This window comes from Mustela nivalis (genome assembly GCF_964662115.1).
Source record: "Mustela nivalis genome assembly, chromosome: 19".
NCBI lineage: Eukaryota > Metazoa > Chordata > Mammalia > Carnivora > Mustelidae > Mustela > Mustela nivalis.
The window spans coordinates 20,286,906-20,301,632 of NC_139038.1; the positions used below are offsets into that span (position 1 = coordinate 20,286,906).

At 46.2% G+C, this 14,727-nt stretch overlaps 2 long non-coding RNA genes across 2 annotated transcripts; one reads left to right on the forward strand and one right to left on the reverse strand.

Annotated features, from left to right (window-relative positions):
- Nucleotides 1–3,391: 3,391 nt before the first annotated feature.
- On the forward strand, nt 3,392–4,901 carry LOC309854975. The gene is made up of 3 exons (XR_014306514.1): nt 3,392–3,514; nt 4,227–4,360; nt 4,788–4,901. It is a non-coding gene; the product is annotated as an uncharacterized lncRNA (long non-coding RNA).
- Nucleotides 4,902–12,341: 7,440 nt separating this feature from the next.
- On the reverse strand, nt 12,342–13,708 carry LOC309854518. Its single transcript, XR_014306278.1, has 3 exons — nt 13,667–13,708; nt 12,989–13,107; nt 12,342–12,766 (listed from the first exon to the last, which is right to left on the reverse strand). It is a non-coding gene; the product is annotated as an uncharacterized lncRNA (long non-coding RNA).
- Between the last annotated feature and the right edge of the window lie 1,019 nt (nt 13,709–14,727).

Genomic DNA, 14,727 nt, shown 5'->3' on the forward strand with positions numbered 1-14,727 from the left:
GTATTTCCCTGACGCCCAGTGATCCGGAGCATTTTTTCATGTGTCTGTTGGCCATTTGAATGTCGTCTTTGCAGAAACGTCTGTCCGTGTCTTCTGCCTATTTCTTGATCAGATGATTCTTTGGGTGTTGAGTTTGGGAAGCTCTCTCTAGATTGTGGATACTGTCCCTTTATCTGACGCGTCTTTTGCAAGTACCTTCTTCCATCCTGCCAGTTGTCTCTTGGTTTTGTCGACTGTTCCCTATGCTGTGCAAAAATCTTTCTATCTGGATGAAGTCCCGGTAGTTCATTTTTTTGCCTTTAGTTAACCCTTGGCTTTGGAGACGTGTCTGACAAGACGTTGCTGCAGCTGAGGTCACGGAACTTGCTGCCTGTGTTCTCTACAATTTTGATGGATTCCTGTCTCAGGTGTAGGTCTTTCGTCCACTTTGAGTCCATTTTTGTGTATGGTGTAAGGCAATAGTGTAGTTTCATTCTTCTGCGTGCCGCTGTCCAATATTCCCAGTACCATTTGTTGAAGAGACTGTCTTTTTTCCATTGGATATTCTCTCCTGCTTGGTCAAAGGTTAGTTGACCATAGAGTTGAGGGTGTATTTCCAGATTCTCTATTCTGTTTCATTGATCCATTTGTCTGTTTTTGTGCCAGTACTCTCTGAATGATTACAGCTTTGCAGTAGAGCTTAAGATTGGGATTGGGATGCCACCAGCTTTGGTGTTCTTTTTCAACACTCCTTTGGCTGTCTGGGGTCTTTTCTGGTTCCAGACAAGTTTGGGGATTATTTGTTCTATCTCTGTGAAAAAAAAAAAAAAAAAGTTGCTGGTATTTTGATAGGGATTGGGTTGACTATGTAGACTGCTCTAGGTAGCATAGACATTTTAACAATATGTGTTCTTCCAGTCCATGAGCGTGGAACATTTCTGCATTTCTTCGTGTCTTCCTCAGTTTCTTTCCTATAAGTGTTCTGCCGTTTTTGGAGTACAGATCCTTTACCTCTTTGGTTAGGTTTATTCCTAGGTATCTTATGGTTTTGGGTGCAATTGCAAATGGGATCGACTCCTTAGTTTCTCTTTTTTCTGTCTCCTTGTTAGTGTATAGAAATGCACCTGATTTCTGGGCATTGATTTTATATCCTGCTACTTTGCTGAATTCCTGTATGAGTTCTAGCAATTCTGGGGTGGAGTCTTTTTTGGGTTTTCCACATAGAGTATCATGTCCTCTTTGCCCTTTCTTTCTTTCTTTCTTTCTTGCTTACTTTTTAAAAGATTTTATTTGTTTATTTGATAGAGAAATCACAAGTAGGCAGAGCATCAGACGGAGGGAGAGGGAGAAGCAGGTTCCCTGCTGAGCAGAGAGCATCATCAGGACTCGATCCCAGGACCCTGAGTTGAAGGCAGACACGTAGCCAACTGAGCCTTGCCGGCACCCCTGCCTTTTATTCTTTCTGTTGTCTGTTGTCTGATTGCTGAGGCTAGGACTTGTAGTGCTATGTTGAACAGCAGTGGTGATACTGAACATCCCTGTTGTGTTCCTGACCTTAGGGGAAAAGGGAAAGGCTCTCTTTTTCCCCATTGAGAATGGTATTCACTGTGGGCGTTTCATAGATGGCTTTTATGATATTGAGGTCCATTCCCATATGGGAATGGACCTCTCCCTACACTGTGAAATTTTGATCAAGAAAGGATGCCGTAGTTTGTCCTATGCTTTTTCTGCCTCTGTTGAGAGGATCATATGGTTCTTGTCCTTTCCTTCGTCTATGTAGTCTATCCCTATTGATTGATTTGCAGACATCGAACCACCCTTGCATCCCAGGAATTAAATTCCACTGGTCGTGGTGAAGAATCGTCTTCATGTACCGTTGGATCCTATTAGCTAGTATTTTCGGGAGAATTTTTGCATCCACGTTCATCAGGGACATTGCTCTGTGATTCTCCTTTTTGGTGAGGTCTCTGTCTGGTTTGGGGATCAAGGTAATGCTGGCCTCATAGAAAGAGTTTGGAAGGGCTCCTTCCATTTCTGGTGTTTGAAACAGCTTCGGAAGATTGGGTATTAATTCTCGTGTAGCTCGTTGGTAGAATTTCCCCTGGGAAGACTTCTGGCCCTGGACTTTGGTTTGTTGGGAGATTTTTGATTACTGCTTCAGTTTCTTGGCTGGTTATGGGTCTGTTTAGGTTTTCTATTTCTTCCTGGTTCAGCTTTGGTCGTGTATCTATCTCAGGGATGCATCTGTTTCTTCCGGATTGCCCAATTTGTTGGCATATAGATGCTCGTAATACGTCCTCACGGTTGTTTGTATTTCTTTGGTGCGGTTGTGACGTCTCCTCTTTCATTCATGATTTTGTTTATTTGGGTCCTTGCTCCTTTTTGTTTTGATCAATCTGTCCAGGGGATTATCGATCTTCCTAATTCTTTCAAGGAGCGAGCTCCTAGTCATTGATCTGTTCTCCTGTCCTTTTGGTTTTATTATATTGATTTCTGCTCTACTCTTGAGTGTAGGCTTCATTGGCTGTTCTTTCTCCAGTTTCTTTAGGTGTCAGGTTTGGTTGTGTATCTGAGATCTATCTTGTTTCTTGAGAAAGGCTTGTATTACTAGATACTTCCCTCTCTTTGTTGCATCCCCAGAATTTTGCACAGTTATGCTTTCATTTTCGTTGGTTTCCCTGAAGTTTAAAATTCTTCTTTAGCCTCCGTGTATTTGAGTTCTTTCCAACTTTCCTCTTGTGATTGAGTTCCAGTTTCCAATCATGGTGGTCTGAAAATAGGCAGGGAATGATCCCAGTCTTTTGATACCAGTTGGGACCTGATCTGTGTCCCAGTAGGTGTTCTGTTCTGGAGAATGTTCCACGTGCACTCGAGAAGACTGTGTATTCTGTTGCCTTAGGGTGGAATGCTCTGACTGTATCTGTGAAGTCCATCCGGTGCAGTGTGTCATCCAGAGCCCTTGTTTCCTTGTTGATCTTCTGCTTAGACAGTCAGTCCTTGGCAGTGAGGGCGTGTTAAGGTCCCTGACAATTACTGTATTATCACCAGTGTGTTTCTTTAATTTTGTTATTAACTGGCTTATATAATTGGCTGATCCCATGTGAGGGGCATGAATATTTACGATGGTTAGATCTTCTTGTTGGATAGACCCTTTATGATATAGTGTCCTTCATCATCCATTATTGGTCTTTGGGTTCATCTCTATAGGTCTGATACAGGGATTGCTATCCTAGCTTTCTTTGGAGGTCCGTTAGCATGGCAAATGGTTTTCCACCCCCTCACTTTGAATCTGGAGGTGTCTTTGAGTCTAAGATGAGTCTCTTGCAGACAGAGATTATCGATGGTCTTGCTTTTTTTTAAGATTTTATTTATTTATTTGACAGAGATCACAAGTAGGCAGAGAGGCAGGCAGAGAGAGAGAGAGGAGGAAGCAGGCTCCCTAGCAAGCAGAGAGCCCTGATACGGGGCTTGAGCCCAGGACCCTGGGATCATGACCTGAGCCGAAGGCAGAGGCTTAACCCGCTGAGCCACCCAGGTACCGCATAAATGATGGTTCTCAAAAAAAACAATTTTTTTTTTTTTTTAAAAGCAGAGGAACCTTTTTCATCCCCTACAGTTTCCTAGCTGCAATGCTAAACCAAAAATGTTCCCTTTTAAAGAAATTTTTTAATGTTTACTTGTCACCAAATGCCTTGGAATTGTCTCCGTAGAACCTTGGCGTTCCCTGGAGCATTGTTTGAAAACCGTTATCTTAAATTAGTCCTTTATCACATTTAGCTGCTGCTCTTTGAATTCCCTCTATGTTTCCTCTTTCCTCGCTCATGCTGCTGTTTTCTTCATACTACTCTTTACCTCTGAATGTTAAGGATGCTTTTGGGTGGCTGCAGTTCAGTTCTGATCAGTGATGTCATTTAATGGAAATTCCTACTTGAGCATTTGGCCGGAAATTTGAGATATGAATAGGATAGTCTCAAAATGGTCATTAAACTTCAAATCCTGAAAGAACATTTCTTCTTACGCCTTCTGTGGGCTAAGCCCGTGGTTCTCCAACTTTCACATGCCTACGAATCACCTGGAATTATTTTTGAAATGCGGCTTTCCAGATTGCATCTGTGGGGATCTGATTGAGTAAATCTGTTAGAGGAACTGGAAAGTCTGTACTTTTAAAAACAGCCTAGGTGATCTTTGTGTGAAGCGTCCACATAAACACTGGGAAACACGACACTGAGCATTCTTGTTGTCCTCAGGGAGCGGAACACTCTGCTCAGACTGCAGACAGCAATACCCAGTCCTGAGGCTGAACTTGCGGCTACCTTGGATATCTGGTAACGTCTGCTGAGCATTTTCCCCCAGCCCTTTGACTTTCGTCTGTAGGAGAAGTGTAAGTGAATTGGCAAAAAAGGGGGCCCTCAGCACTAGCAGAGGGAACAGAGCGGGCTTGTCTGATACTGAAGCCCACAGTGTGTGTACCCTTCAGCCATCCTGCCGCTGTGATAATACTGTGATCACAATAAATAAATGTGGACGTTAACCTTTAATCATCAAAGAACGTTAGAAAATACCAGCAAAAAAGTAAAGCGAGCAGTCTGGTTTAGAAAGATTTAAGTGAAAAATGTTAAAACCATTATGGTTTTGAAAGAAGTAACCCACATCCAAAACACTGCGGCCCTTGCCAGAACTGGTTACGTGAAATCGTAATTCATCTCTTTCGCTTGTACCGGGAAGGTCCCAGGCTTTTGTCTATTTGGGAAATTGGGCCCTGTGTTCCCTGGTAAAATGACATCCAGTAAAATTTCGTTCTATTTCAGGTTTCCGCTTTTAACGCCAGTTACTCAGATTCTGGACCCTTTGGGATTTACACCAACTCGCAGGCTGCCGCAGCTGGAGACGTAAGTTGCAAACTCACCAATTCTCCCAAGAGTTTTTCCTCCATTAACATGTTCTTAGTAAAAAAAAAAGAGAGAGAGTGTTTGAAAGCCATGACTGATCAGAGCTCTGTATAGTGTAATATCATTACCATGTGTCTGCCTAGAACCAACTTAAAAATGTTTATGTTCAACATTGTGGGTTGAAGCCTCTGCCTTCAGCTCGGGTCATGGTCCTTTGATCCAGCCCCGCCTCAGGCTCCCCACTCAGCACAGAGTCTGTTGGAGATTCTCTCTTCCTCTCCTGTTAACGCACACGTGCGTTCTCTCTCTCAGATCCTTGGGGAAAAAAGTATCGTTTATGTATATGAGTGCCAAATTCTTTAATCCTTCAAAAGTATTATATAGGTCTAGACTTTTTAAATGATCACTGGTGGCTGGAAGTTGGTTGGGGAAGAGATGGCGGAGAATGAGATTTAGGTCAGAAACTTCCTGGTACAGTGGGCTTTCCCATCTAGATCCTTATTTTGACGAATATTGATTGTTTCACACGTGAAAAGGACATTTGTTGTTGGTTTCATAGGCTCAGTTTAAGTGGTTTTCCCAGCTCACTCAAGTTTCTTCTTTTTTCAAGTTATCTACATTTTTAGTGTTTGTCTGTAGCAATTTATTTATGGAAAAGGGAAGAGGGGACTAATTATTCAAGACACCATTTAGATTTTTTTTTTTTTTCTCTTGAAGTTTTACTGAATTAGAATGGACATCCCATAAAGTGTACATATTTACAGTGTATAATTTATTAAGTTCTGACATAAGTGTAGACATATAAAACATAAGTCACCCCAATCAAGGTACTTTTTAAAAAATGAGTGTCCTCTTTGAAATTGAAGTATAATTAACATATAATATTAGTTTCAGACATGTATGTCATGATTTGATATTTCTCAATATTGTGAAATGATCACCCTAGTAAGTCTAGTTAACATCATCCTTTTTTTTTTTTTTTTTTTTTTTTTTAAATACGAACCTTTAAAAATGACTCTCAGCTTTCAGGTATGCAATATAGTAGTATTAACTAGAGTCCTATATGGAGCTGTATATTACATCCCCAGACCTTAATTATTTGATAACGGGAAGTTTGTTCCTTTTGATTGCCTTACCTGTTTTACCCACCCCTACACCCTGCCTCTGGCAACCACCAATCCACTCTCTGTATTTGTGAGTTCATAGTATTTTTCATGGTGGTTTGTTTTTGTTTCTGCTTTTGTTTTTGTTTTGAAGATTCCATGTTTAAGTGAGATCATACAGTATGTATCTTTTTCTGTCTCACTTCCCTTAGTGTAATGCCCTCAGGGTCCATCTGTGTTGTTACAGATGGCAAAATTTCGTTCCTTTCTATGCCTGAACAATTGTGTGTGAGTGCATGTGCATGCACACATATGTGCATGTGTCTCTGATGTTTGTAAAAATCCCTGCACCTGTCGATGGAGATATCTTAGTTATCGTAAACAGGGGTGCAGTGAACATGGAAATGCCGCTGCTGTCTCTGGGAGATAGTGTTTGTTCCCTTTAGATAAAGAACCAGAAGTTGAATTGCTTGATCCTATGGTAGTTCTACTTTGAGCTTTGTGAGGATACTGTTTTCCGTAGTGGTTACATCATATCCATTCTACCAGCAGTGCACAAGGGTTCCCTTTTCTTCCCCTCCTTGCCAGCAGTGGTCACTTCTCGTCTTCTAGTCTAGTCTTCTAGTCTTTTTGATGGTAGCCATTCTAACGGGTGTGAGGTGATAGAACTCACGATGGTTTTGATTGGCATTTCCCTGATGACTTGTGATGTTGAGCATTTTTTTTTTTTTTTTTTACTGTGTCTGTTGGCCATCTGTATGTCTCCTTTGGAAAAATGTCTCCTCAGATCCTCTGGGCATTTTTAAATCAAACTAGATTTTGCTGTCGAGTTGTATAAGATATAGATGTATGTCTTACATCTATACAATATCTGTTGTATAGATACTGGATGTTCATCTCTCATCAGATATACGATATATAAATACTCTCCCCTATTCACCAGGCTGCCTTTTCATTTTGTTTTTTTCTTGGCTGTGCAGAAGTTGTTTAATTTGATTTAGTCTGAGTTTGTTTGCTTTTGCTTTTGTTGCCAAATCAAAAAATTGTCAGCAAGACCTCAGTCAAGTAGCTTACTTGACAGTGTTTTCTTCTAGGAGTTTTATGGTTTCTGGTCTTACATTCACGTCTTTAATCCATTTTTATTTACTTTTTGTTTGTGGTGTAAGGTAGTGGTCCAGTTTCATTCTTTTGCATGTGGCTGTCCTGTTTTCCCAGCACTATTGATGGAGGTTACTCTTTTTTTTCCTTATTGCATATTCTTGGCTTTCTTATTATATGTGATTAAACCCATATATCTATACATATATGTATGTTTATTTCTGAACTCTCCTCTCTTTCATTGATCTGTGTATTTGTTTTCATGCCAATGCCATTTCGTTTGATTTCTGTATCTTCGTGGTAACAGTTTAAAATTGGGAAAGGTGGTGCCTCCTGGTTTTTTTGTTTTTTGTTTTTTGTTTTGCTATTTGGGGTGTTTTGCGGTTTCATACAAATGTTAAGATTGTTCTTTTTCTGCGAAAAATGCTGGGATAGCGTTGAATCTGTAGGTTGACTTGGATAGTGTGGACATTTTAATAATACTCATTCATACATGAACACGGGATATCCTTGCATGAATTGCATCTTTTCCGTTTCGTGCAGGTCTTTCACTTTCTTGGTTAAATTTGTTCGTAGGTGTTTTACTCCTTCTAATGTAGTTATGAGTGGGATTCTTCTCTTGATACTTGTTACAGTCAGTGTGATTAGGGAAATCGTGTACAGTGTGTGTATTTTAAGTGTATGGCTTTTTGTTTTTATTTTTTGTATATTTGATGTGCAGTGTTACATGAGTTTCAGGTGTACATGCCTAATTTTCGTTTTGACAACTGTATGCATTTTTAGAACCACGACCAGCGTGGTCAGATGAAAACATTTCCAGGACTCCAGAAAGTTTTCTCATGCTCCTTCCCACTCCTTTACCCCACCATTACCCTTCTCTTTGCCAACCACAGGCTGCTTTCTCTCACTGTATAGGTCAGAATTTCTAAATAGAATTTCATTTACATAGAATCCTATTGTGTATACTGTTTTAGCTGCTTTTGGGGAGACAGTGTGTTTAAGTCGTGCATGTTTGTTGCATTGATCAGTAGTTGATTCCTTCTTTACCGGTGTATAGCATTGCCTTGTATGGATATACTCAGTCTGTTTCTTCATTCACATGTTGTTGGACATTTACGTTGTTAACCCATTTAGGCCTATGTTGAATAAATCTCTTCTTTTTTATTTTTCTTAATTAAAGATTTTATTTATTTATTTATTTATTTATTTATTTGACAGATCACAAGTAGGCAGAGAGGCAGGCAGAGAGAGAAGGGGGGAAGCAGGCTCCGTGCTGAGCAGAGAGCCCCATGCAGGGCTCAATCCCAGGACCCTGGAATCATGATCTGAGCCGAAGGCAGCGGCTCAACCCACTGAGCCACCCGGGCGCCCCTTGAAGCAAATATCTTCATCCTGTCATTGGACGCACAGCTACTTCAACATGTGTCTCCAGAACAGGGTTTCCCAATCTTGGCGTTCCCCACATCTTGGGCCCCATCGTTCTTGGCTGAGGGCCCTGTCCTGAGCTTACTAGGATGCTTAGCAGCACGCCTGGTCTCCACACACCAGAGGCAGAGAGTGTCTTCCTCACTCCTGCTTCTGACCACCGAATGTGTCCTAGACGTGGCCAAACATCTCCCAGGGAACAAAACTGCCCTTGTGCGACACACACATAGATAGACCCACAAAAGTATCGTCACTCTTTAAACATTTCAACATAATTTCTCAGTGGCGTGACATGTCAAGTCACAGTTCAGATTGATCTGATTATCTCACAAATATGTTGACTCTCTGTATCTGTTAAGTCCCGAGTGAGAAGACGACGCGTTACCTTGCCGTTGGTGAACAGGTCTCACACGCCTCTTCTAATGACAGGCCTCACTTTGTCCCTGCTCTTTCTTTAGCCTGGCCATTTATTTTCCTGTAAGGGTGCCTGGGTGGCTCGGTTTGGCTCAGAGTCCGACTCTTGGGATCAGCTCAGGTCCTGGTCCTGATCTCAGGGTCCTGGGATCCAGCCTCTTGTTGGGCTCCCTGCTCAGCGGGGAGCCTGCTTCTCCCTCTCCCCCTGCTGTCCCCCCCTGCTTATGCTGTCTGGCTCGTTCTCTGTGAAATACATAAAATTGATGTACAAAACCAAGCAAAAGAAAAAACAGTCCGTAACGTTTTCAAAATTTTTAAATTTATTTTGTTTTTTAAAGGTTTAATATATATATATATATATATATATATATATATATATATATATATTTCTTTTTCCCAGAGAGAGATCACAAGTAGGCAGAGAGACAGGCAGAGAGAGGAGGAAGCAGGCTCCCTGCTGAGCCGAGAGCCCGATGCGGGGCTCCATCGCAGGACCCTGGGATCATGACGTGCGCCGAAGGCAGAGGCTTTAACCTACGGAGCCACCCAGGCGCCCCAATCCATCCCTTTCTGACAAGACCTAAGGGTGTGTAACACGTTACACCAAACATGTAGCTCACGCTATCCCAGACCCTGAAGGGCAGAGCCCTGCTAAATGTCATCAAACGTTAGTTTATTGGGTTCTCCCAATCTCGCTGAATGTTTTTTTCAGATAATGGAAAGCCCAGTGCCAAAAAAGCTGCCGTGAAATGCATCTAGATGGTAAACATGCTTGGTCCTTGTACCCTGGGGCCTATCCCAGAGGGCTCTGACTCCCTGAGTCTAGAGTTGGACATAAGCATCTGTCTTTTCTTTAAAAAAAAATGGCCACAGGGGGCGCCTGGGTGGCTCAGTGGGTTAAGGCCTCTGCTTTCGGCTCAGGTCAATATCTCAGGGTCCTGGGATCCAGCTCTGCATCGGACTCTCTGCTCAGCAAGGAGCCTGCTTCCCCCTCTCTCTGCCTGCCTCTCTGCCTACTTGTGATCTCTCACTGTCCAATGAACAAAATCTTTAAAAAAAAAAAAAAAAAAAAAAAGACAAAAAACGCCAAAGTCCTTCATGCTTTGCTGGTTAGCACTGGGTTGGGAACCACTATTTAGTCTGCCATTCCAAACCCAAACTTCCCCGACAATGTGTGGGCTGCAGACGCAGGAAGGCGTCGGGAGACTGAGACAGAGGAGAGCAGAGAAATGATAAAAACGATCCCAGAGAAAAGCGGCTGCAGCACGAGGCCGGCTCCCAGGGTGGGTGGCGGCGGCGGCAAAGGCGAGCGAGTCCGGGGCCCCGCCTGAGGCCCAGGCAGGGAAGGTGCGGCCACAGAGGGGGCGGCAGCTCGCGAAGTGCTGGCCACGGGGCCTTGCAGGCCTCCAGCAGCTTCCTGGGCCTCAGCCCCGGGCGCTGCCAGCGACTCCGAGCCTGGCGAAGCCGGAGCTGCAGGTGGACTGCATGGGGTGTGGGCACATGTCGAGCGGCAAGCGCTACAGCGTCTTCCCCTGCGAGGGCCCCGAGAGCTGCTTCCAGCGGAGGCATCCACAGCAACCGCAGCTACCCCGGCTACACCCGCGGCTCCGACCGTCGCTGCCAGGTCGGCCAGCACCACCTGTGCCAATACCGCCGCCTGAAAATGGGCTTCCGCGTGGGCATAAGGAGGCGGCGCAGAGTGGGTCGGCGGCAAGGGACACGGATGCTTCGTCCTCCCACGGAGCTGCCAAGCGGCGGACCTTGGCTTCTCTCCTCAGACTCCTGTGTTTTTAAAGACGGTGAAACGTTTGTCTCCTCGGTTTTCTTAAACGATCCCGAAACCAAGGAGAGTGTCGGGCTCCAGCCTCGGCCTCCCCAGAACTGCTGGCCGGAGTAGAGGGCCAGGAACCAAGGGGCCCATTCCTGGGACAGGCTGGCGCTCAGCACCCCAAGCATGAACTTTTGGGGCCGGTGGGGTTGGCTTCCCTCGGGGGACGGCCTGACGTCTGGACCAGAGCGGCCAGCGGAGTAATGCGCCAGGCAGGTTGTCAGGACACGGAATCCACGTTGGACACTGTATGATGAATGAGTCGAGGCCAATAATAAAGATGTTTCCTACCTGAAAACAAAAACAAAACAGAACAAAACACCTATCCCATAGAGAGTCCAGAAAAGCCAAGCTCTAGCCATACTACTTCTCTGTCCGTATTCTGTGTCTCAGTGACTCTAGAGTCAATTGACTTGAAGCAAGTTCGCACAAACGGTTACCCACACATACGAACTAAATCAATTGATCAGGGCATTTTAAGCACAGCTAATTGGGACACGGTACTGCAAAGCCTTTTATTTCCCTCTCGTCATTTCAGTGGCGCTGCAGACTCTCTGGACAAAGAACTGTCCATTTGAGAAAAATTCTTTCTCATTCAACAGTGTGACACATGTGGTCAAGAGCATCTGAAAGCTGGAGAAGAAATGAAGTGGCATGGAGTCCACGTATGTTCACAAACGTCACCACAGACTGTCCCCAAGTCTTCCAAACTAATCTGTGTATTTCTTTACGTCTTGAACGAGCCACCACGGACACCTCCTGCGTGTCAGACATGGCGCTAAGTGTTTTGTTAATGTTAAATTTCACTTCGTCTTTACAGTCCTCTATGACGTGGGATTATCATCATCCCCATTCGTCCCGTCAGGGAACGGAGACGTACAATGCTTTAGCAACACGGCTCATAAGAGGCAGAGGTAGGATCTGCTTGGGGTCTGGACCCCATGTTTTAAATCACTATGATTCGTTTCCAAGACCCTACAAAAACGACAAGTCGTCACCCCAAACGTTGGTTTTCCCCACCCCACGGTCCCCACGTGGCCCCAGCTTCAAGGACATTCTGTCAATTCCTTCAACACTACACATCCTTCCCGGCCCTAACGGAACACCTTCCCACATCCGCCTGGATTTCTTAGCCTCCTGGTCTCCGCTTGAACATTACTCAGCAAATTACAAACTCTAACGCACCCTGTACTTCCCAGCACTCAATGCAAAACAGTAATGACGAATGTCACGGGTCGTTATTTCCTTCCTGTCTTGGCCAGCCAGGGGGTGAGTCCCTCACGCATCCTGTCAGTCCTGTTCATCATGGGTTCCAATCACTGATAGCCACAACCCACCCAAAAGGAAGGCCATTCCCCCTACAGACACACACACACGCACAAAGACACACACACACACACACACACACACACACACACACACACTGACCCCTGACTGGCCTGATCTCAGGTGCACGGTGGGGATCCTGACAACCCCTCGTGGAACGTAACCTACTCGAGGAGGAGAACGGAACTCCTCTCCCATCAACACTCCACTTACGGGCTTCAAGTCGGTCTCTTCTAGCGAGACTTGAGCCCCAGCAAGGCTGAAACCTCATCTGCCCGGTTCGGCCGCATTTCCGCTCGCTCTGTCTCCAGGCCCCCCACATAGTTAGCAGCTCCATCAACGAGGCCCCGTTCTGGGCTCCTCTCAGCTGCGAAAGGAGGGGCACACAAGCTGACGGCTACCTTTTGGCAAACCGGTGTACTCCTGAGACACAGGCCCGCCTCCCAGCGAGGCCCCAGCCCCCCCGGAGACACGGGGCCCTGACATCATGCCCTACAGGTACCTCCGTGCAGAGGAGCATCTTCCCAAGGGCTGCTCACTTCTTGGTCCTCCGCGCCGACCTTGAGGACGAAGTACAGGAGCTGGAAAGGGGTGTCTGTCCTCAGACCAGTGTCCGTGGGTCTGGAGGTTGTGAGGTGCTACGCCCACCGGGACAAGGTTGTGGGGTCTTGAGACGCCAGACAAGCAGCAAGCCTCACAGAAGCCTGGAAAACGGGAGGTGCTTTTGCTCAGACTCCGCTCAAGTGTCTCAGTGCCCCGCCCGTCAGCTATCCTAACCACCTTCCCGCTCCTGGGTGCCGGGCCCCCACGCTGAATGGACAGTTTCCCTGCTCCCCCGGCCTTCGGAAGGCATCGCCCGCCGGATAGGTCTTTGGGCCCCGCCCACCCACACAACCCTGGGCACACAGTCTCTCTCCCATTCCCACCTGGCAGGAGCTCGGTCACACCACCATCCTCCCCCTCTGCTGCTGCTGTGTTCTGAGGGTGGCCTCTCTGAGCTCCTCACAAGCTCTAGATGGCTGTGGTCGGCACCAAACCGAGCTGTCTGGAATGGAATTGCCTCAGCACCCTTTTCAAAACTCAGATGGGCATACTTGTGGGGACTGTTTCTGGAGTCTTTGTTCTGTGGGACTGTCGTCCTGCCAATACCAACACGGGCTTCCTTGTTACAACTACTACTAAGCTCTGACACTCTAAAGACTGCGTTCCCAAATTACTCTTCTTTTCAAAACCGGTTTTGAAACTACTCGGATTCCTTTGTCCTTCCACATAGATTTTAGAATATTTTTGTCTATCTCTACGAAAACACACGAAGCTGACAGGATTTTGATAGACATGGCGTTACGTCTCTCTATCAGTCTGGGGAGAATTGACATCGTGACGATGCCTAGTCTTCCAGATCACGAACGTGGTGTATCTCTTCCATTTATTTCTATCTTGGACTTCCTGTATCAGTGCTAAATAGCTTTCAGCATGGGATGCCTGGACAGGCACTGTTAGATTTATCCCGAAGTAGTTTCTTTGTACGAAGTAGTTTCTTTGCGAAGGTGTGTTGGATTGTGGAGCCTCCATATTCGTTGCCGGCATAGAGGAATACAGCTTACCTTTCTGTGTTTAGCCCGTATACTGTTTCTCTGGGACGTTCCGTTGTTAGTTCTAGAAGCATTTGTCGTACCCTCTTGGGGCATAAGGCCTGCAATGAAGATTCCGTGTCAGGGGCTGTGTTGACACGCGGAAGATCAAGGAGGGACCCGAATGGCATCCTGCACGTTCTCCTCTCCCTCTTCCCTCACAGGGGAGGTCTCTTCCCCAAACACCCTTCTCATCCTAGGGACTAGCCATAGTGCCTGTTGGTTTTGGGGGAGCAGCGTTCGGTTCCCTAGAAGCCCACTGAATTCTTCAGGCCAGCCACTCACCCCCTCCCATGGGAACCAGGACTTGCCACACCCTCTTGTTTCAAGAAGCGAGTCTTGCCTTCGAAGGCCCTGCTGCCGGTTCTCTCTGTTCTCAAGCGCGACGTCTGTGTCGTCCTGCACGGTGTGTGGTATCCTCCTCCCCTGAAGCGTGAGGGTATGTGACGAGTAAACCGTTGGTCAGTCACCCGTGTCGGGTGTCAGGGCATCCCACAAGTCTGGAGCAGGAATGTCTCTCTCATCGGGGACCTGAGGAGATGGTGATTAAAACAAGCGGCAGCATCCCAGGCACGGTGTCCGTATGTTAACTGAGGACGCGGGGGTCAGCTTGACCTGCTCCTTCGCTAACTAACTGGCTTCAGAGGGGACAGTCACGATCCGGGAGGGAACTGGCCATCGCCGGCCAGCTTGTGTGTTGGCCCGTGTTCTGTTATCTCACACGGAGGTCGCCATCCATTTCCAAACTAAGGTCCCCTCCTTGCCAACGAGGTGAGAATGAAGGAGAATGGACTGTATCTTGGGGGGAGGCGTCACCCATGTGACCTGCATGTGGCCTGTATTGGTCTCCAGGGCTCCCCCCTGAGGTTGGCAACCGCAGGACATGCTTGACTGGTGTGCCTCAGTTCCAGGGACTGGGTGTTGGGCCAGTGATGGATGCGGACGTCCGGATCCTATGGGGGAAAGCACACCCCAAGCACAGCCCCGGGGGTGACCCTCTGTGTTGTGGGTGCAACGGAGGAGGGAGGCCGCGA